The 24824-nt window shown below is 33.9% G+C and overlaps 1 pseudogene; it reads left to right on the top strand.

The window, feature by feature from the left end:
- The first annotated feature begins 7032 nt into the window (after positions 1 to 7032).
- On the top strand, positions 7033 to 9488 carry LOC108204061 (probable alpha,alpha-trehalose-phosphate synthase [UDP-forming] 9; annotated as a pseudogene).
- Positions 9489 to 24824: the final 15336 nt, after the last annotated feature.

The following is a 24824-nucleotide window of genomic DNA, read 5'->3' as shown; positions in this document are numbered from 1 at the left end:
CAACAACCTGCACAACAACATCAACAACAAGTTCTACAACAACAACAATAGCAGCATTCAACTCAACAATCTCAAGAAGCACAGTCTTCACACCATTCATCCAACCAATCACCATATCACTCCCCTACTCATCAACAACAACAACCTATCCATTCATTTGAAGATCAAACTTTGGACTATGATCTCTTCGAGAATCAACCATCTTCATCTGAACCGCTCCCATACCAAACACAATCCCAAATCATACCATAAACACAATCTACCTCACAACCCCTTCACTCTGACTCTCCTATCAACCAGGAGCTGCAGTCCTTCCGTCAGGACCTACAGGTAGCTCAGGTACTTTCTAACTTATCATCTAATTTTAATGTTGATACGTCAGATTATGGTTGTGATCTTGTTTGTGACCTTGATTTTGGTTTCCAGCCTACCAGCAATGAACCTGACAACACACAGGTTCATAACCTAGCTGATGATTCACTTCAACAAACTCTCGTTTCTCCAAACACATCAACCAACACTACAATGCAACCTGTTCGTAAAGTTGCAAGGAAACGGAGTACGAGTAGTTTACTGAGTCAACCCACAGCTCTGTCTCCCTCCAAGAAGCAAAGGGTGGAAGCCTTGGAGACACCTGTAGCCTCATCTTTGCCTTCCCAACAAGGCTCAGATTTTGAAATGGCAGATAAACAGTCTCTGGACCCATTCTCTCTACAGGATGAGGCCATTGAAATTGACCGTCCGACCGCGGTAACTTGTACAGAGTCAAGCACTGCGCTAGCACTCACGCTAGTGCAAGCCCAGACAGATACACAGGTTACTATGTTTACTGAGTGCACAGATTTTCAAAATCAATGTATTATATATGAAAACTTTGCTGATCACACTTTCTTTTCTGATCAGGCGGAACTTGGCAGCGTGCAAGTTAATCTGCCCTCACAGGCTTCCGGAGTACAATTTGTTCCTCCACTACCTTTGAACCCATCTCAGGGGACATTGGTAGTATATACAGGTACAACAGGAAGAGTGAATGAACAGAGTGATGTAAGGCAAACACCGAGCGATACGCATGCACGTGAGGCTAGTGAAACAGCTTTGAGTGTACGTGAGGTGAGTGCACACACTGACCCTGCTCTGTTTGAGGAACAAATGGCAAAGCTAAGAGCTGAGCTTGCCAGAATGATAGCTGAGAATGAAAAGTTGAAGGGTGCACAGTTGGTGACCCTAGCAGAAAAAGCTGAGGAGAGGCCATCCAGCTCTTACAGGGATGAGCTTAAAGAGGAAATCCATGAGTTAGCTGTTGAGATGAGATCCAATCATGAGCTTTACATGTCTAAATTTGAGACCATCGACAGCAAATTAGATCAACTCCTCAGAAACTCCAACAAGTCTGATGATCAACCTTCCGGAGAGGATCCCTCAACTAAGGGGGAGAATAGAGAAGACAAAGTTGACAGGGATGATAGAGGCAATAGCTCAAATCAAAGCAACAAGGGAAATACCACTTCTGGATCTGCCCCTGACAAAGAATCTGATAAATTTAAAGGCAAAGAACCGTTACATCAGTCCGACAATGTCTTCAACTCTGATAGTTATGATGACTATCCAAATGATATTGATGATGATGACATCTTCGATGCTACCTATCGTCAGGCAGAAGAAGAAGGTAAATTTGATGAGAGTTATTTGTTTCAGGATGAAGAACCTGTTGACCTAGAGCATGAGGAGAATGTCCGGAAGTTTAAAGCTGAAAATGAAGCTAGGAAGCGTAAGCTTCGAGATTTCCAAAAACTTCTAGAGGACAAGTTGATCACAGAAGAGCAAATCAAGATCGAGAAACAGAAAATCTATGATGTTGCGTGCAAGCAGAAGAATCTTGATATTAAAACGAAAGTCGGAAAAAGCTGGGACATTGCAAAGAGGATATTCAATGGACCTCAAAGGGAACCTTTCAATGACAAGAAGTTCTTATCTCTGATCTATGATCTTCGAGAGGTAAACCCTGAAGAGGATGTTTTTATGCATGCCTTTGCTTTGGAATTGAATTATTTGACTGTGGGAGTCAACAATCTGTTAGAAGAATGGGAGCTAATTGTCTATACACAGAGGAATGGTTCCTTCAGACTATCTGTCGAATCTTTGAAATCATTCTCTGTATCTGAGCTCTGGGTGCTTCGGAACAAGGTAAAGCGCAGCTCCAACCTGAACGAACTCCTTCGTGACAAACTGCTGGAATGTGCTGTATTCAACAGTCCTCCGGTTGTCAGGAATCCGTACTGTGTTAAGTTCGTTCACAAGGAGATCTTCAGCACTGTCTATCTCAACGAAGAAGCCTTGCCAAAGTATCCCGCTAAGCAACTTGCTCTTGCCTCCACTCTCTTAAGAACCAAGGGCTTCGCTTCTAAAGCTAAGTCTGATGCTGATGATGTGATTCTTGCTTACTACACTCGAAAGAATGTTGCTCAGTACTTTCGAAGGATGAAAAATGTTACAAAATCTCAGCCATCAGACTTCCGCGAAGACCCTGTGGAATTAGAAGTACTACACCAACTGGCTCTGGCAAGGGAACGAAAGAAGCGTGGTGAATCCACTACATCTGAAGTGCCAACCAGGGAAGAACCGTCAACTCCTATCCTTCACACTTCTGATATCGAAGAAGGAGAAGTTGATCTTTAGATTCATTAGGGATTTGTAATATATGTTCAATAAGAACATCCTTTTGTAATCTAATGTAATATTTGAATTCTGGTGAATGTTTAATGAAATACCAGAAACTTTTTGCTAATTACAATTCATGTATAATCCTTTGTCTTATCAGTTAGTTGAGTTATCCTCTCGATAATTTGCATGTTATGTTAACAAACAAATAGGGGAGATTGAAAGGCATATGTTTAGCCTATTTGTAATTAAAGAGGTACCAACTCAACTCTGATAAGAAAGCAAGGTAAATAGCAAGTACTGATGAAGGAATCCGTACGAAGAACGTCAAGTGATTTATTGAAATTATATATCTGGAGAATTTTAGGATGCTGCTGCACACCACTGGAAGAAGTTCATTAATATGTTCAAGCCTCAGTGTACAGATAATCTTTTGTAGCACGTCCAGAAGTCCAGAAGGTATAAAGTTTTAATACTTTATTTATTCAGAAGATTCCATACTATTGTTACTTATGAAGAAGAACTACGACGACATAGACTCGACGAACAAGCCTCGTTTCAAATGTTTATTTGATAAAGAATATTTAATTCAGCTAGATACAGATGAACCAGACAGTATATTTGTGTGTCAGCTACTCAGATTAAGTGTTCTGCATCAACTACAAGTGGCCGTTCGATCAAGACAAATATCTACAAAGTTTAATCAAGCCTGAAGTCTCTGCTGATGAAGAAATACAATTTTATAAGTATTTATTTAATTATCTCACTAATCAAGATAATTAAATTAGTTGTATAATTTATTTATTAAATTGATTCACCTTCGAATTAATTTAATTTATGAATTTATATAATTAATATAATTAAGTGAGCAATTATCTAATATTTATATAATTGTTTTAAACTGATTTTTGCATTAAAAGACTCGGTCTGACATTATCAGATAATGTCATACTGTGCCCTTGTATGCGACATTCCTTGAACTGACTTGAAAAAGTCATTCTGATGACATTTCAGTGTATATTTCATTCGGTATGACTTTCTGATTAAAAGTCATACCGCTTGCATTCATCAGACTTACACTGGTATGATGTGTATGACTTGCTTATAAATGACTTAAAAAGTCATACAAAGCTCAACCGAATGACTTTCTTTGGTTATGTCATGCCAAATGAAGAGTAGTGACCAAGAAATTAAGTCATACCGCCCCTGGCAGTATGACATTCCATTTAAATGTCATTCCTTCTTTGTTTTATGGCATGACTTTGTGTAATAATGTCATATCTTCCATTGTAATGTCATTCCTAAGCTAGAAAGTCATTCCTTTCTTTGTCATACCTAGATCCAAGTGATTTGCCTATAAATATGGCTTCACTTCTTCATTTGTAGGTGTTCAAGCATTGTAAAAGCTTTCAAGTTGTTTGTAACTTGCAATTGTTATATCCACAGTTTTCTGTGCTTTGATCACTCGGTTGTTTTAATCACTAAACTAGAATACATCCTGTCGAATTTATTCTACGAACTTTAGTGGACATTAAAACGAACCTTATTAATTATATAACGACTTAAAACATTGTTATATTAATTATTTAAAATCTGATTAACAAGTTTAATTCAAATCAGATTATTCCCGCGATTTTTAGTGACGATTGTATTCAACCCCCCTTCTACAATCGTTTCAGGACCTAACAGTTAATCTCAATATAAATATATTCAATATTATTGCTCTTGTGAAGACAAAAAATTTCCAATACTCACAGTAATGCAAATCAACAATCTTTGATATTCTTAGTTGCAGAAATCAAATAAGACAATGTATTGAAAAATAGTATCAATGCAAAAATTTGAAAGGACAATAGTGCCATTAAAATTATTCAAATATCTCAATCTACATAATAAATGGGTTAAATATCAAAGTGTTCACTGAAGTGGAGGTCATATATCATTTTGCTCACTGATCTTAACGACATATCATTTCAATCATTAAAGTCACAATAAATATCAATCAAGTACCTCCAAATTATAGTTCAAGGAGTAAAAATATTATTTATAAAGTTTAACACTTTATTTTTGAATACTAACAGAACCAAGTACAAGGTTATAACTTCTAGTATTTATAATAATATATTTAGATTTTATATAGTTTATTTACTATTTATTTTAGTATATATTTATTTTTCTTTTAATTATAAATAAATAGTAAACAAAATTGATAAAATCTAAATATATTGTTATAATTACTAGAAGTCATAACCTTTTACTTTGATTATGGTAACATTCAAGAACAATGTGTAACTCTATAAATAATATTTTTACTTCTTGAACTAAAATTTGAAGTACTTGATTGATATTTGTCATGACTTTAATGATTGAAATGATATTCTGTTAGGATCAGTGAGCCAAGTGATATATGACCTCCACTTCAGTGACGGCTTTAATATTTAACCCTATACTAAATAAATTAGTTTAATAATATTTAAAGATGATTGAATATAATTTGTTTACATATATAATTATGAAAATTAAAATAAAAAGACTCGTAAATAATACAATACAATAGTTTACTTCACTCAAACTAAAACAGAAAACATAAGATAAGAGGACAAGATGTAAGTTATCTAATAAGATTTTTTAAGTAAACTCAAAAGTCTCTATAGTATAAAGATTATGACGTTAACATTAAATATAACTAAAAGAGCAAAGAGGTTTGATTCCCTTTGTCTAACCATCACTTTTTAGTTATGTGTCTATGGATTCTAATCTTATTAATAATGATGACCATGCATAAAAATTTACACTAATCATATCTCCCGACTAGTTAAAAATAGTTGTTAGTATGTGCACATGAGCACACACTAGAAAGACTCTTAAAAATAACATATTCTAGATTCTGTTATGCATTCTATTGTGAATTTATAATATTTCTTATTAATAATTTGGATGAGTTTGGATGTTAGATTTACTATATTAAGTTTAATTGGCGTTTAACTATAGTATTATAATCTTAACAAATCATTTTTTATGAAAGATAAAGTGTTATGATAGTGTTCTATATTGTTATTTTTAAAGTATTCTTTGTGGAATGCAATCCATATATACACACACATATCCACACACATTTACTTTACGTGTACATTAAATTAATATATGATATTTGTGTGTATCAATCGATTACTTTTAGTGGCAAGGACATTTAAATTTTGTTCACATTTGTATCATGTCACTCGAGACGGAATACGTAATCGAAAACGATAACAATATGTCACAAAATTGACTTTTTATAACCATTATGTTTGTGAATTTGTTGAAATTAAACCTTATTTTCAAATGTACACTTTTAAAATGTTCAGATTCAAATGAATATACATATTTAATTATTTATATATTTGATTTTCACGGGAAAAAAATCTCATGTATATAATAGATATGGATTAGATTTAAGAGGATTAAAATAGTTTGTTTCAAGTGCAAAGTATACACAATAAATGAGAAATTTCTTCCCATTCTATCTGTTACATGCGTCACTATTTAGTTGAGAGTCTTACAGCTCAAATCTACATTTAATTCTCTCTACAGCTGAAATCCTAATTATCTCTACAGCTGAAATCTACCTTGGCTTTTAATTCTTTCTACAACTGAAATCTACATTGGCTTTTAATTCTCTCTACAACTGAAATCTACATTGGCTTTTAATTCTCTCTACAACTGAAATCTACCTTGGTTTTTAATGCTCTCGGCTTTTCATCACAATCTATAGTATTTTCAAACTCACATCACTTTAGCAGAATCGTAATAAACTCGAAAACTAAGGGCAACTAGACTAAGCAAGCAGCTCAGAAAGTGTATAAAAGGACCCCCACCCCCTCAAGTTCTAACCAACGAAAACACATTTTATACTTTAAGATATTTGATATACCTCTAGCTAGTTCAGCTATTTAAATACCGGTGTACAATATTAAACTAGTGGTTTTCTAGCTTGTTTAAGCGGCTGAGATTTAGTGATCATGATCATATTATTACAAATTTTTATGATTCGATTATTGAATTCATAACTATTGATTATGTTTACATGATTGATCATGTTTTCTTATAAGTATATATATATATATATATATATATATATATATATATATATATATATATATATATATATATATATCAATTGTATCTGCAAGAAGTTGTGATTATAAGTATAGAGCATACCATCATCAATTATCATGGCCTATAGTATAATAATCTTGTCTGTTTTCAATTATCTGTGGAGTAATTTCTCTTCAAGCCATTAGATTACTTGTCTAACTTTGGGGAGCTCTTGTGTTTTCTTTTAACAGAATATAATCAGATCAGATTATATTTTTGTTTGAAAATAAATCGAACATGGATACAAGTTCATGTATGAATTTTGCAAACTTGGCTTTCGGGGACCTGAACAGGACTAATCCTTGTATCAAATATGTGGATTCAGATGGTACCTCATCTACAACTGTCAGAATTATCATCTTGTCAAACATGTTGCCCCTTCATGCACAGAAGGATGGGAAAACAGAGGGCTTTAGCTTTATATACGATGAATCACCTGTATGGCAACTAAAAGATGGATTTTCACCTAATACAATGGTTTTTTATGTTGGTTCACTAAATGCCGATATAGATGTTAATGTACAGGAGGAGGTTGTTGAGAGACTGATGGATGATTTCAATTGCGTTCACACTTTTCTTGCGAATGAACTCTTCTCTGAATTCTATCATGATTTCTGCAAGCACCATCTATGGCGTATATTCCATTACATGCTCCCAATGTGCGGAAAGCATGGTGACCAATTTGATCAGGGACTGTGGCAGGCTTATATCTCTGCAAATAAAATATTAGCAAACAAAGTATTAGAAGTGGCAAATCCCGAGATTAATTATATTTTGATTCATGACTATCACCTCATGGCGGTCCTTGTGTTCTTGAGAAATAAGCGCTACAGGGCCAAACTCGGATTCTTTCTCCAAAGTCCATTCCTTGCATCTGCAGAGATCTATCGAACACTTCCTGTAAGTGCAGACATTCTGAGGATTTTGTTGAACTGCGATCTCATCGGGTTTCATACTTTCGATTTAGCTTGCCACCTCCTCTCATGTTGTAGTAGAATGCTGGGACTGGACTATGAGTCCAAACGAGGACAAATTGGGCTGGATTATAGTGGTCGCACGGTGTATATCAAGATTCTGCCTTTAGGAATTCATTTGGGAAAAGTTGAAAATGTTCTGAATATTCCTTCTACATCAATGAAAGTCAAGGAAATTGAAGGGAAGTTCAAGGGGAAGCATGTAATTCTTGGCGTAGACGACATGAACTTATTCAAGGCAATTAGTCTGAAGTTATTAGCATTTGAACAACTATTGAGGAAGTATGAAAACTTGCGGGATATTGTGGTTCTTGTTCAAATTATCAATCCTGAAAGAAGCTCAGGAGAAGACATGGAGGAAGTGAGAAGGGAGACGTATGGAACTGCTAACAGGATTAATCAGATTAACAACTGTGCTAATTATTTATGAATATGTTGGATGTTCTCCATCTCCGAGTGGAGCAATCAGAATAAATTCATGGGATATTAGTTCTTTAGCTGAGGCTATGCGTTCTGCGGTCTCCATGGATGATTCTTTAAGGCAATTAAGACATGAGCAGAACTATAGTTACGTTCAGTCTCATGATGTGGCATATTGTGCTCGCAGTTTCCTGCATAGCATCACGAGAGCATGTCTTGATCACTATAATTATCAATGCTGGGTTTGGGCTTCAGTTTCACATTCAAAGTTGCTGCCCTCTCCCTAGGTTTTCAAAAATTATTTTCTAAAAGCATAGTTCCTGCATATAACAGGACAAATAGGAGGGCAATATTTCTAGACTTTGATGGCACCCTTGTTCCTCATTCCTCGACCAAGAAAAATCTCAGTAGTGATCTTGTCACTACTCTTAATTAACACTATGTGTGATGATCCTAAGAACACTGTGTTTATCGTTAGTGGAAGAGGTATAAGTTCCTTAACCGAGTGGCTGGCTCCATGTGAAGGTCTAGGACTAGCTACTGAACACGGGTACTTCATAAGGTATTTTTCTTCAAAAACTTCTTAGAGACCTTTTCTAGTGGCACTTCTAATTAAATTGCCTTTGGTTTGCAGGTGGAAGAAAACTTCTGAATGGCAATCCAGTTTGGTTGTGGATCTCGAGTGGAAGGTGGCAGTGGAGCGTATAATGAATCTGTATGCAGAAGCCACGGATGGTTCCACCATCGAAGTCAAAGAAAGTGTTTTGGTTTGGCACCATCAAGATGCAGATCATGATTTTGGATCCTTGTAGGCAAAGGATTTACCGGATCATTTGAAACACGTCATTGCTAATGAACCTGCAGTAGTTGCAAAAGGAAAAAATATTGTTGAGGTTAAACCACAGGTATATGTCTCTCGTCTCCCTCTTTCGGTCTTCCCTGTGCATTGTACAGTAATTTACTTAACTAGCAACCTAATATATTTAGGATGCAAGCAAAGGCTTGGTCACAGAAAAGGTAATCGCGACAATGGTTGGCAATGGCGAGATCCCTGATTTCATCCTCTGCATTGGAGATGACAGATTAGATGAAGACATGTACGACGGTACTTTGAAAATTATTTCATCTGTGGTGGTCCCTGCTGTTCCAGAAATCTTTTTCTGCACTGTGGAGCAAAAGCCTAGCAAGGCCAAGTACTTTGTTGACGATACTTTTGAAGTTCAGAAGCTACTCCAGTGGCTTGCTAATGTTTCGAGTACGCAGCCAAGCTCCGCTGTAAATCCGCCAAGTATTCCTTGACAACTGACAAGCATAGTGTTCGTGAACATTGGTATAGGAGCATATATAAATGTAATATAGCAAGTTCTTTTTTGTAAAGTCAGCATCAGATCTACTACTATGTATTAGTGCTTGTAAATTTGTATTTGGCCAAAAGCAGAACATGTAAATGTATAGCCCACTTTAAATGGATATTTTAAAAAACAGTCCCAGCAAAATAAAGATATTGTATATTAAACCTCATTGAATTAATAATCTTGTTAAATTAATAAAATTTATCATTTTTGAGACTATTAACTCTCAGATAATTTACTATATTATATAGGTAAACTTACATAAGTTTCATGTTATATTTACTATACGAATTGAGGATGTTATATATCTTTTTCCCATTTAAGAATGGGACTGCATAAGAAATGCTTGTTCAGGAAGTAAAAAAAGTTTGGATTTCTAATGCCAACATTAGAACCTTGAGCAATGTCGTACAAGCAAATCTTATTCAGGTTTACAAATGCTGGAGAAAGGTCTCTAAATACAAACAATACTTCAGAGATCAGATATTCGAAGTAAGACTGACAATATAATATGGTATACTGCATTAGTGAAGCTTGTCGCCTTTACTCTCAATTCTCATGACAGTACTGGAACTGTTCCTGACTAGTGAGGCAGCGTCACTGATTCTGTCTGTTTAAAGAAATGAATTAAATTACATTGTATCTTTTTTTTTCGACCTGGCCAATATTGTTATATGAACTATCACCTAGTTGTTCAGTCCTATAAGTCTAATCTAACAACATAGTTAAACCGGGCAATATAGGCCCAAAACCATATATCCAGTCCAAACCAAACCATTTATTAAAATTTGGTCCAACAAAAAAATCACACATTTTATTTGGATATGGTTGGTTTTGAAATCATGTTTTTTTATCCAAAATGTGGACCCAATATATGATAACCATATTTAAAAAAAAACACTTTCATACCCCGTATAATTCAATTCATTGTTTACCACTACACTCGTACAATTAAATTCGATCTCTCCTACTTCTCTGCTGGATCCCTGCCTCCACCGACCATATCATCACCGCCGAGAAACGTCTTCTCTCTCTTATCAAGTACTCCCTCCCTCCCTCCCTCTCTCTGATTCGCGCAACCCCGCCCCGTTATGTTATGGAAGAATTGAGCTTATTGCTGGGCTGGTTATTCAGTTTTCGTGTCTTATCTCTTTCATTATTCATGTTTTATTGTCTCCTTGTTTTACTTGCTGATCAGTTCTGTATAGATACGCTTACGCGATTTGAATTGATTTTCATAGTGTGCCTAATCTGCTTAATGCTATCCTCAAAGTCGATTATATTATGTTTAGGACAGATTTAAGCATTTGCTAATTCAAGTTAGGGCACTTATTATGGAAGCAGAGAAACAATTGAGTATCATGTGTGTATGTATTTTTCTTATTTGGGTAGTCTAATTCTAATGTGTATATTTATATTTTCGTGTTTCTTATTGGTTTAATGTAGATTTAAAGTTGTAATGGAAGAAGAACAAAGTTCGACCTCTAATAGACCTCCAAAAAGATATAAGAAATCTACATCAATAATTTGAGAATTATTTCATAAGTTTGTAGAGAATGGAACACAAAATAGATGTAAAAAATGTGATCAAGTTTATATAAGTGAACATGGTACCTCAAATATGCGAAAGCATATGATGTCAAAACTTGATCAAATTTTTTACATCTAGACTTTTCCATGTTTGACATATATGCTTTCGCATATTTGAGGTACCATGTTCACTTATACAAATTGATCACATTTTTTACGTCTAGACTTTAGTGTTCCATTCTCCACAAACTTATTAAATAATTCTCGAATTATTGATGTAGATTTCTTATATCTTTTTGTAGGTCTATTAGAGGTCGAACTTTGTTCTTCGTCCATTACAACTTTAAATCTACATTAAACCAACAAGAAACACAAAAATATAAATATACACATTAGAATTAGACTACCCAAATAAGAAAAATACATAAACACATGATAATCAATTTGATGTAATTATCACATGATACTCAATTGTTTCTCTGCTGCCTTGTTTAAATAATAAGTGCCCTAACTTGAATTAGCAAGTGCTTAAATCTGTCCTAAACATAATATAATCGATTTAGAGAATAGCATTAAGCAGATTAGGCACACTATGAAAAATCAATTCAAATTGCGTAAGCATATCTATACAGAACAGATCCGCAAGTAAAACAAGGAGACAATATAAACATGAATATGAAAGAACTAAAACACGAAGAAAATGAGAGAGAGAGAGAGAGAGGGGAGGGAGGGAAAGGGAGGAGGGAGGGAGGGAAGGGAAGGGACGGATTGGAGGGATTAGAACCTTTTATAAATGCTACCAATAAGTCTCCTTCTAACAAGCACTCATTTATACGGAAATTATTGTGGGAACTTGTTGGCCTTGTGTTATTATGACTTCGTTCGTCCCGCTCTTGCACAGAAAAACCATGGCTAATGTGGCTTACTTGTAAACTTCTAGAATTTATTAATGTGTCTTTCACTTACCATACTCCAAACCTACGACGAGATCTAGTTTTAGGTACTTACAACCAGAATCAAAATGAGAGAAATTATCAAAATTTATTTTATATTATTTCTCTTATTCATAGGATGACTCCACAAATAGGTGATCTAAAAGAATACAAGTCACTCAGGACTCATCAAAACTTGCAATAACATCTATTCCGCTGATTCATACGACTGTTGGTGTTGGTCATTATGATCATATGCAGATCTTTTGTTTTAAAAGTTAGTAACAAATAATGGTGATAGAATGGCTTGGCTACCACATCACATGCGCAAAAATTTCACCTATTAAGATGCACTTAGAGTGTCATGGCATAAAGTGGGTTTTTGATGAAGTACCACCCACCCTAGAAAACTAATATTGAACAACTGGCATTAAGATCGAGGTACAAAATGAAGTTAGGGAAGACCGGGAAAGAAGCCCTTGAAGCGGGTGGGAAGAAGTTATGTGCACACCTTGTTTATCTCCGGTGATCGGGATGTTGTTGCCTAAGGATCAATTAATGCACCACAAAAAGCCTCCAAGTGTAAAACAAGTTAAGGAAATATGGTAAAAGAAACTGGGCACGAATGTTTCCACTCCCCAAGGATCAGTTGTTGCTATACAAGTGGCACTCAAGAGTGCAAAATTAGGCATGGAAAGGCCACTAAAGAATCTGGGCTCAGATGTTCGCTACTCTGCATGGATTAATTGAAACTCCAAAAAACGTACTTAGGAGGGCAAAAGGAGGGAAATGCCATAGAAGAAATCGTAATAACATAGATTTTGAAGGCAAACATGTTCTCAACCTTGGAGAAGCTCAAACTTTTAAAATTATACAAACTTAAATATATTAGGGTATAACACCATGTTATTTTTTCAAAAGCAAATATTTGTCTAATTAGAAAAAGGATAAAGCAAACTCAATTTAAACCATTATTAGAACAAGGAGTAACCGCACCAGACTAGCATCAATTCAATATGACTATATACCTAAGACTGTATTAAATTAGATTTAAAGTGACTACCAAATTTAAGCAATTTCTGATCCTCGTACACCATACTATAAGTCCATTAAAAAATTAGCTAAAGACTTTCTCTTTGTTTACTTACACTACCTACGTTAGTTACGGCTTCTTTTATGACATTTTTCTACCTCTTTTTGCCCTTCCTAGTACCAGTTATGGAGCTTCAATTAATCCATACGAGAAGCACATTCGTGCCCATATTCTTTGGCGGCCATCCCCTGCCTTGTTTTGCACTCTAATTACGTGCCATTTGTAGAGAAAAACCTCATCCTTGGAGAGTAGAAACATTCGTGCCCCAATTCTTTCTTAGTCTTACCGTAAGTTATTTTACACTTTTAAGTGCCATTTTTTGTGAATCAATTAAGTATTAGGTAACAACATCATGATCATAGGAGATAGAGAAGGTATTCACATACATGACTTCTTCCCACCTATTCCAAGGGCTTCTTGTTTGGCCTTCCCATATACCATTTTGTACCTTTTGGCCCTAGTTGTTCAATAATAGTTTCCTGGGATGGTGCTTCATCAACAACCCACTATGTGCCATAACACTCTCAGTGTGTCTCAATGTGTCTCATAGCACACAGCAGGTTGTTGAGGAAGCACCACCCTAGGAAACTATTATTGAACAAGTGGCACAAGAGATAGAAAATGAAGCAGAGGAAGGCCACACAAGAAGCCCTTAAAGCTGGTGGGAAGAGGTTATGTGCACACCTTGTTTATCTCCCATGATCAGGATGTTGTTGTTGCCTATAGATCAATTGATGCACCACAAAAAGCATTTAAAAGTGTAAAACAACTCACGCGAATACCTTGAAAGAATGAGGGCACGAATGTTTCCACTCCTCAAGGATAGGCTCTTTCTCTACGAGTGGCACTAAAGAGTGCAAAAACAGGCCGGGGAAGGCCACCAAAGAATCTAGGCACGGATGTTGCTACTCCGCAAGGATTAATTGAAACTCCACAAATGCTACTCGGAATTAAGGACAAAATAAGGCAATAAAATGTCATAGAAGAAGCCGTAATAACATAGATTGTGGAAAGAAACAAGGAACAAGACTTTACTTATTTATTTAAAGAAACGTATAGTATGGTGTACTTCATTGATGCAATAATTGTTAAGTTTTAGTGGTTCGAATCTAATATATGGTCTTAGGTGTTTAGTCTCATTTCATTTTATTCTATTAGTATAATTTAGTCATTCCTTGTTCAAGTAAGAGTTTGAATTGAGTATATTTTATCCTTTTAAATAATTAAATATGTTCTTTTAAATATAACCTCCGATTGTTCATATTATATTTTAAGATTCTATTAATTTAAAAGTGGGAACTTCATTAAGGTTTGGGACATGTTTAAAATCTAAACATTTAATTAGTTGAACTATATGATATAATGAGTTAAGTAAGTGTTAACTCATGTTTTGATGTTTAGACATTGAAGAATGTAAATGATACAGGCACTAGAAAAAATAAGGATGTGATTATTGATTTGAAATAACAAACACTATTCCTTGACAAAAGTTCTTCTCGTGAGGGATTTCTGTAAAAAGATAAAGCTACTTTTTACGGCAAAGGTGGAAACAATTGTGAATGAGCTATCAAGAAAATTCTCATGCAAAATAAAAATTAAAATGAGAAAACAACATATTTGTGTTAATTAATATGAACAGTATGTTTTTACTTGATGTGATACAGTAATGTACTTTTTTCTTATAAGAATAACACATTCAAACATTGATATTTGGATTCATTTCTTTTTCTATTCTAACTCCCTAATTCTTCCATGAACCTCTTTACATTTTGTAAGCCAACAAGAAATTCAATAAAGACATTATTCTATATTTGTTTGGGGATGGGTAAAGGGTGATCCACATCCTTCTTAGAGCAGTTTTTTCATTACTTTCGTGCATTTATAGTTTAAGAATAGAAGTAGATGGAATATGATAGGAGGCTTGAGGTTACAATGATTTATGACATAAATTAATAATAAATATGGGCGTTAACATACATGAATAAAGGATATTTTATAGCAACTACATGAATGAGACTATAGCAAAATATAAATTCAAGATTTAAATAAGACTTAAGATGGAAACATGATTATTATGCCTGAACCTCACTATAATTGAAATTTGACAAGGAACTAAAAAATGTCTGAGAATAACATAATAGATAAAAACAAATAAACTAAAAATAATCACTGATATATGATACATGCTAACACAATTCCAATAACATAGTACATCAAAAATCAAGTAAATATTAGAATAGGCATAGTAAGTGTATATATACCATGTGGTTAACCACATTATTCAGGCCAGAAAGTTTAATTCCACACACAAGTCCTCGTGAAAATCCTGTATATAAGCATAACAATCATGAACCCTATCACTTTCTCTCATAATTAGTATAATTCCAACTCACTAAAATTATGTACAAAAACAAATCAACTAGTTAAGAGTTAATGAAAAAACATCAATAAAAGACTTATATAACAACCATCTTTCGGAGAAATTCACCCTCTAATATGAAACAATAACCATATTTATAGAAAAGTAAAACCAGTCAAATCCAAACATGCTTAATAATAAGATGATATACATCAGAAGATAGATAAAATAATCTTACCTTCCTTTTATCGAAAGAGTGAGCAATTGCTTCAAATTTATTTTGAAAGGAGGCTCTGCACAAATCCTTCTTATTATTATTGGTTTCGCCGCCTTCTAATATGAAGTACAAACCCGAATGAAGGGTGTTGTATTCTCCGCCCAAGTGTTTAATATCTAGAGCGCAATATGCCTGGTTTGGCCGCCCTTCTAATATGAAATACAAACCCTAATGAGGGTTGTTATGTTCTCGGCCCAAGGTAGATTCTATTGGGCCACAACCAATATCTAGAGTCAATAAGCATTATTCATGTGCACGTCTCTGAAATTCACAGACAAACATAATGATTAGATTGGGCCGTTCAAGGTTATTTATTTAAAAACACGTACTAATTATGTGTAATGACCTTACAACTAAATTACTTCATCGTTTTTAGTAATTAAAATTTATGACGTCATAGTTTAAAGATTATTCAAATGAAAACTTGTTAAAGAGGTAAATGGATTTCATGCATAGTTAGAATTGATTTTTTTCACAAAATTGATTTTTTCTTTGAATTAAAAATTATAAAATATAGTATTTATATCAAAAGTTTATAATCATATTGTTATATTTTTATAAATTTTAATCAAATAAAAATAAATCGTAATAAATTTTCATAAATAATGTTGGATGAAACTCAAAACTTAGTGAAGAATATATAAAAAATAATAAGATATATAAATATAGGTGATGAAGGTATAGAATAATGTGTATTGATCATATATATATTATATGATCAAATAAAAACTTTTTTAAGTTACAAACTTACAAACTTTTTTTTATTCTCCCATCGTGTTAATCCTTAGTTATAGAAAGTATTCATGTTGAAAATTCTTTAAAAAACATCACAATTTTTAAAAATAACGCATAAATAAATCGCGCATTCAACACATTTGTAAGTGGGGTTCAACATCGGATGTAGAACACTAATTATCATTATGTTGAATATATCTATAAAGATACTTAAACTATACCTCGGGGTTTGGGTGGGGTTTAGAAACATAAATATTAGTTATATAATACGTTTAACTTAGTTCTTACATTCAAAAATTAGTTTATGTACTTTTCCAACACAATTTTAACCGATATTCAACAAAATATGTTAAAAAAATGTTGAACTCAAATTATATATCTGTTGAACGCAGAAAATTTGTAAGTTTGTAGAAATATATATATATATATATATATATATATATATATAGTCAAGTTCTATGGAGTACAAAAAATATTGGAGTATTGGAGTACAAGATTGATACAGTATAATCTCGTCATTTAAATCTTATTTTTTTTTTCTACAATATTTGTAAACATCCAACAACCCGCCGATTATGTTCGGCAGCATAAACATTGTAATCAAAAGATGGAACGATTACTTTTATAATCGTAGGACACTATGTTCTGCAATATAACTTATAAGCAGAACAATAATTTTAATGCTTGTTAAAGTTGAAAATATTAATGATTCATTGATAATTATGTTTAATATTAATTATAAATGATAAATTATATATAAATTTGGATAATCAGAGATATTAAACTAAAAAATTTATGATTTGTACTTCAATATTCCAATGATTTTATGTACTCAATAAAACTTAACTATATATATATATATATATATATATATATATGGGAGAGTTCTGGTACAAACTTAAAAACTTACAAATTTTTTTGTTCAACACATATATAACTTGAGTTCAAAATTTTTGAAGATATTTTGGTAAACATCGATTAAAATTGTGTTGTAGAAGTACATAAACTAATTTTTTAATGTAAGAACTAAGTTAAACGTATTATATAATCAATATATATCTTTCTAGACCCTACCTAGTTTAAGCATCTCTTTAAATATATTCAGCACAATGATAATAAATGTTGTACACCCAATGTTGAACCTCAGTTATGTGTTGAATGCACGATTTATCTATGCGTTATTTTTAAAATTACGATGTTTTTTCAATAATTTTCAACATAGATACTTTCTATAACTAAGGATTAACAGGTTGGGAGAATAAAAAAATTCAAAAAAAAGTTTGTAAGTTTGTAACTTAATAAAATTTTTATTTGATCCTATCCCTATATATATATATATATATATATATATATATATATATAACATAATATTGCTCGTATAAATCTCTTAGATTTCTTCAAAGAAGTATAACGGTCAAAATGTACAACAATGTCCTGCATATCTTTTTCAAGAAAGGACTGAATAAGGCGCTAAATATCAAAAACCCCATGGACAAGATTATTTTAGGATAACCATTTAATGCACTGTGCCACTCAATTTTGCTAACTTATAACAATTATAGTCCATCCTAAACCTCCTTCTTTAAGCAACCACAATCCCTTTTTGCTATGAAGACATTGTTCATGGCACAACTTCTTCTTTCTCTGTTTTGGGGAGTACAATTATTGGGTCACATGACACCAAAAATGTAACGACGAACACAAAGAGTTTAAGATCGAAGTGACCGAGTGCGTTCAATTTCTTATGTCTTATAATTGAAATCAATTAAATAATAATATTTTAAAATTTTATTTGAAAGAAAATTTATTTTTAAAATCTAATTAATTTTAATTAACTCCAAAAGTTGAATTTATAGATTATTAAAAATTTTATAAAAGGCTTAAAATTAAGTATACCCAACAAAAATAATACTAGTCAGCACAAATAAAATTTAATTTTTAAAAACAAAGTAGGAAAAAATATAAGATAATGAATGATATGTTAATATTAATAAACATCAAATACACGTGGAAAAAAATATTATAGTAAAATTCAATATCCGAAGATATAAAAAAAAGTGAGTGCAAACTTTATAAGAGCCAAAATTGGAAAATAAAATAACTTTTTATCTAATAATATTACTAAGGGAAATCCTCAATTTATAAAAAACAAGCTGCACTCAATCAAAATCTATTCCAAATATGAAATTTGTAAAATCATATATAATTATTTTTCTGGTTATCCGACTGAATTTGCACTCATTAAAATTTAAATTACTGCACTCACAATCATCGAATCTCATATCTCCGATAGTTAATTAAAATTTTCTCAAAATAATTATGCTCTATTCACAAAATCTTGCATCTCAAAATTTAATCACCCAAACTTTTATTCAAATAATAAAAATAACTAAATTATGACTATAATTTCTATAAGAAAGTTTTGTTGTTTACAACTTGCTAAGAACCTAGATTTAATACAACATTTATAGTCCACCTCTCGTCCAACCATCTCTGATTTATAATTTCATTTCATTAGAATGTCATTTGAATCCATCTTTCTATTTTATTAAGCAATTCATTATCCAACATTGATATAGGAGTCTTCTTTTTTCGACAATAACGGTCAAATATTTTTACTTTCGACCTTTCTGCAACTATTCGAAATTAAACATGTTAAAAATAAATAAACGATCGAACTTAATTAATTCTGACCGAAATATTAGACCAGGTAATTTCGACCATGAATGATCACGATTAGCATTTTGAATTTTTCAACCCAAAAAATTATTTCAGGCAAAAAAAGTAATTTCCCACCCAGAATTAGAAAAAATGCAAAATTGATTGAACATACATATTAATTTCGACCAATTAGAGTCGAACATACTTGGTCGAATTTAATTGGTCTATCTTTATTTTTGATCGAATTTAATTGAACAATAGCATGAATCATATGGTCGAAATTAATATATCATTCCCTTTTTGTAGTTGAATTTAGATATTCGAATGAAATCGAATCGCCTCCAATAATATCACATAAATCATTTTGAAATTTTTTTTAGAACAATGGTGGGAAAATTTCCACTCAGGAGTTAATTTCGGGCGCTATCTTTTCAACCAATATAGTGGGAGGAAAAACTTTCTCCATGAGATATTTTCGACCAGTCATATCCGGTCCCCGGTGGAACTTATATATGTTTTGGACCAGTTATTTTTCATCAAAGTTATTTTCAGCCTCTTTTAGTCATAGTTCTTATTTTCGACCATTTATATTCTTCCGTCTTTATTTTTGACCATTTATATTCGACTGCCTTTATTTTCGAACTTCTGTTAATTAATTTGTGTGACTCCTATAATAATGAGTCAAGATTAATTTGTTCATTACTGTGTAGATTACAAATTATTTAAATTGGGGTTAGAGAATTAATTTATTGGGTTACAATTTCAATTAGCTTGGGGGTTACATTTTTTTACCCCTATAAATTGAGTCCATTGCTTCATTGTTTGACACACAGAAATTGTATTCATCATAGAGTTTTAGGTTCTAGCTTTCCGTGAGATAAAAGCACTGTTTGTTCAGTTCGTAAGAGGCGGGTTTTGGAAGACATAAAGGTAAAACGTGCACGTTCAATTACCAGCTTACCTGTTTTAAGTACAACATAGTTTTCACGTGCCTCACTTGTTTGGTATTTTGGTGTTGATTATTTGATGGGTTTTGGAAGACATAAAGGTAAAACGTGCACGTTCAATTACCAGCTTACCTGTTTTAAGTACAACATAGTTTTCACATGCCTCACTTGTTTGGTATTTTGGTGTTGATTATTTGATGCGAGGTACTTTCTTATATAATATTCTTACACAATTATTATAACTATCATGTATACCAAGATTCGACTCACTCAGGAGATGCCTAGCACACTTGCCCTTAGTAGTTGACGGACAGTCCATAACCCGATATTTGAGATCCCCCAGTAATGGGGTAGTTCCTCGTAAAGAAAAAAAGAAGAGAGATTCCAGTTTTAATTCGACCTAAATCATGTTTTGATAGATTTTCTACCTTACTTCATATTATGTTTATGGAGAAATAAAATTGTGAAAGAAGCATCACGAGAGTTACGGCTCACTGACAAGGTGGAAATATATATATGAACAAGTTTATGGTATAAATAATGTACATAAAACCATAGGAAAATATTATATTGAATGTTTCGTCTGCAACTATTGATTTTACTACTTCTGTGCTATTCGAATGTTGCAGTCTGTGGACAAAACAGGCGGATATAGGACACTGGCTGCACATACAAAATCAGATAAATCTCCGGAGGGACTGCGTGACAAAGTCACAGCTGATGATGTCAATGTTGGGCAGAAGCAAGTCAGATAAAACAGGGAATTGGATTGGTGATGAATCGCGGAAAGTATGCTTCCATCCACTGTTCTCTAAAGTTGACGAGTCTATGATCTGTGTTCCAGTGTTGGCAAGGAAGCTTGCGCAGATTCAGGCTACAATCATATCAAGTACTTGCTTGAAATTGTCAGAAAAGTTACTTGTAAGTTAAATGATAACTTTTCAGAGCTTAATAATTAAGTTTCTGAATGAAAAAATTCAAGACATATACCATACTTGTGGTGATCCACAGAGTATATGGAAATGTGGAGTAAGTTCAAGACATCACCTGATACTTTTAAGGGGAGTTTTGATGGTGATTTTTCGGACAGCTGATATTGAAGGTTTTGGGCAAGTTGATATTCTGTTGGCTTGAAGATGGGGCTAACCTCTTGAGTAATGCTATCACAGACAAGAGTTGGTAAGGATTTGCTATAAATTGCACTAAAATCTTGACTTCCCTTGTGTTCCTTCTCGTGCTTGTTCTTTATTTAATTTTTGAATCTGTACATGGTATTAAAATCTTGCATATGTCACTCTTTTCTTACTTGATTAAATTTGAATTTTAGTTTATATTATATATTCAAAATTTTAGTTTATATAATGTTTTCGTATAAATTATATTTGGAAATTGTGTTTTATTGAGTGTAATCTTTATTTTATACTTAATCTATTGTTAATTTGAATTTAATAAGTTTTAAGAGAGTTTAATTTTATTATATTTCACAATTAATATATACATGTTATAATAAGTACGTAAAAAATATTAAATGTAATTTATTACTATTTAATAATTATATTAACATATAATCAATCAATTAACTAAACATATAAAACCAAACCAAACCAAACATACTCAGTGAGCAGCGTCTGAGGAGGGTAAGATGTACGCAGCCTTGCCCCTACCCTTAAAGTAGAGGGGCTGTTTCCGTTTAGTGCACAACAAATAAAATAGTGTGTGCTATAATAAGAATATAATACCTTAGCCCATGGCCTTCTTCACATGGGACTTACCCAAACATTTTTGATTGGCGCTAATGCATCTGGTAATGACTGAGCTGAACCCTCCTTTTAAACATAAACCATAACCCTCATAATCTCTGTGAGCCACGAGACCTAGTCTCAACTACTCTAATACGCCGTCTCCAATCATTCTTATCTAATGTCATATCACCCGTGAGATTTAAGGCTCCCATGTCCAAACTTAATTGATCAGCCCATGTCCGACGAGGCCGACCCCTCTTTCTCTTACCCCGAACCGATATGTGTTCTACTCTCCTAACCGGTGCTGAGTTACATTTACGCCGAACATGTCCATACCAACGTAAACGTCCCTCCCTTATCTTCTTAGAGATAGACTCAACACCTAAAAGACGTCGAAAAGTATCATTCGGTATATGATCTGTCATGGTGTTACCACAGATCCGACGCAACATACGCATTTCCGCTGTCTCTAGCCTACGTTCCTGAGCCTTTCTCAATGGCCAGCACTCGGAACCATATAATAATGATGGTCTGATTGCTACACGATAGAATTTACCCTTCAACTTCAAAGGTACATTCTTATCACACAACACCCCTGTAGCAGCCCACCAACGAAGCCATCCTGTCGAAATACGATGTGTAACATCCGCAGAAATATCGCCATTACTCTGAATGATAGAACCCAAGTATTTAAAGGTATTAGTTTGTGGTACACGACCCTCCGCAATACATACAGCAACATCCGCCTCATGAATCTCCTCACTGAAATTGGCCCAGAGATACTCGGTTTTAGAACGGCTCAGACGCAATCCATAACCCTCCAACGACATATGCCACTGTTCCAATTTCACATTAACCTCACTTCGAGACTCGGCGATTAACACAATATCATCAGCAAAAAGCATACACCAAGGCACCGGAGCTTGAATGTCACGGGTAATCACATCCAAAACAATTATAAAAAGCAAAGGGCTTAATACCGAACCTTGATGAAGACCCACCTCAACTGGAAAATACTGAGTATCCCCAACGGGTGTCCTAACACACGTCCCCACTGCTGAATACATATCCTGTATGGTCCGAATATACACCTCCGGCACTCCTCGCGCTGCTAAACATCTCCAAAGAACGACCCGTGGTACACTATCATAAGCCTTTTCAAGATCTATAAACACCATATGAAGATCCTTACGACACTCTCGATATTTCTCCATAAGACAGCGAATGAGATAAATCGCCTCAATGGTGGACCTCCCAGGCATAAAACCAAATTGATTCACTGAAATGGTAACAATTCTTCGAATCCTGCACTCAATAACTCGTTCCCAAAGTTTCATCGTATGACTAAGCAGCTTAATACCACGATAATTACTACAACTTTGAGCATCACCTTTATTTTTATAGATGGGTACAACAACACTTAATCGCCACTCACTCGGCATCCTGGATGTCCGAAATATAACATTAAAAAGAGCTGTTAACCATCGTACCCCCTGTTCCCCCAAACACTGCCACACCTCAATCGGAATCTCATCAAGCCCAACTGTTTTACCCTTACCCATCATGCCTAAAGCTACGCGGACCTCTGCCATAGTAATATCTTGACTCATACCAACATCATTGTGAGAAACATTGACATTCTCTTGCTCGAATACAATCTCCCTCCCTCGAGCTGCGTTAAATAACTCAGAGAAATACCTGCCCCATCTCGCTATAATATCCCCATCATAAAGCAAAACCCGGTCACCCTCGTCCTTTATATATCGAACCGCACCAATATCCTGACTGCGCTTGTTACGTGCTTTTGCAAGTTTAAAAATTTCATTCACTCCCTCCTTAGTACCTAGACGCCTATACATGTCTTGATACGCCTTAGTTTTCGCTTCCGCAACTGCCTGTTTAGCCATTCTTTTTGCAAGTTTAAATAACTCCCGCTTTATATGCCGATCTGGCCCTTCTGGACACGACATGAATTCCAAAAAGCATCCTTTCTTAAATTGCACTTTGGCTTGTACATCATCATTCCACCACCAAGATTCTCTCTGCTCCTTTACATTCCCTGAAGCCACTCCCAACGTCCTCCGTGCCACACCTCGAATTAAATCAGCCATACGTATCCACATTTGATCCACATCATCTTCCAACCTAAAAAAACCCTCAAACATGTCCTTAAATTCTGCTACTTTCGATCCATGTAAATTACGCCACAGAATTCGAGGTGTAACAACTCTCAATCCCTCCATAGGTGGGCCATCCAAAGACAAATCCATGACTAAAAGACGGTGCTGTGAAGCACAAGCTTCCACTGGAAAAACCTTACAATATGAACAAAATCTGAAATCTCTACTGCGAATAAGAAGATAATCAATTTGAGTGGCATGTCCCCCACTCCTAAAAGTAATTAGATTGTCATCACGCTTGCGGAAACAAGAGTTAACAATCACTAAATCATGTGCTGTTGCAAATTCCAAAAGCGTCGAACCATTGTCATTTCTAACACCATAACCAAACCCACCATGAACACCTTGATACCCATCTGCTCTCGCACCAATATGACCATTAAAATCACCACCAACAAATAAAAATTGATCTAGAGTAATACTCCGAACCAAATCATCCAAACAACCCCAAAAAGTCATGGATTCAATAGTGTTGGCCTAAGTGGCCTAAATTTGGACCGTAATTCAGGCCCCCGTTGAGAAGATTTAGGCTAGAATTGGTCCAAATTTGGATTTTTAAGCCACTGTCGGATTTGTCCTTATATTTGTAAAGTTTTCAAATGTGCCTAACTTTTTATCCCAATTGTGTCTATAATTTTAGTGATGTTCAATTAGTTATAATTTATTGCGTATAAAAAACACATTAAAAATGTAGACATTTTTTGGTTAGAGACATTTATTAACTTGGGTCATGTTTTAGAGAACCCTTATAACCATTACTTTATTTCTACTATTAGTTAGGGAGCAGAACTGCACCTTAAAAAAATATCTTATTTATCTATTATATT

This window comes from Daucus carota, chromosome 9, assembly GCF_001625215.2.
Source record: "Daucus carota subsp. sativus chromosome 9, DH1 v3.0, whole genome shotgun sequence".
NCBI classification, from domain to species: domain Eukaryota; kingdom Viridiplantae; phylum Streptophyta; class Magnoliopsida; order Apiales; family Apiaceae; genus Daucus; species Daucus carota.
The sequence above is the reverse complement of the archived record's forward strand: the minus strand, read 5'-3'. Positions and strand labels throughout refer to the sequence as shown.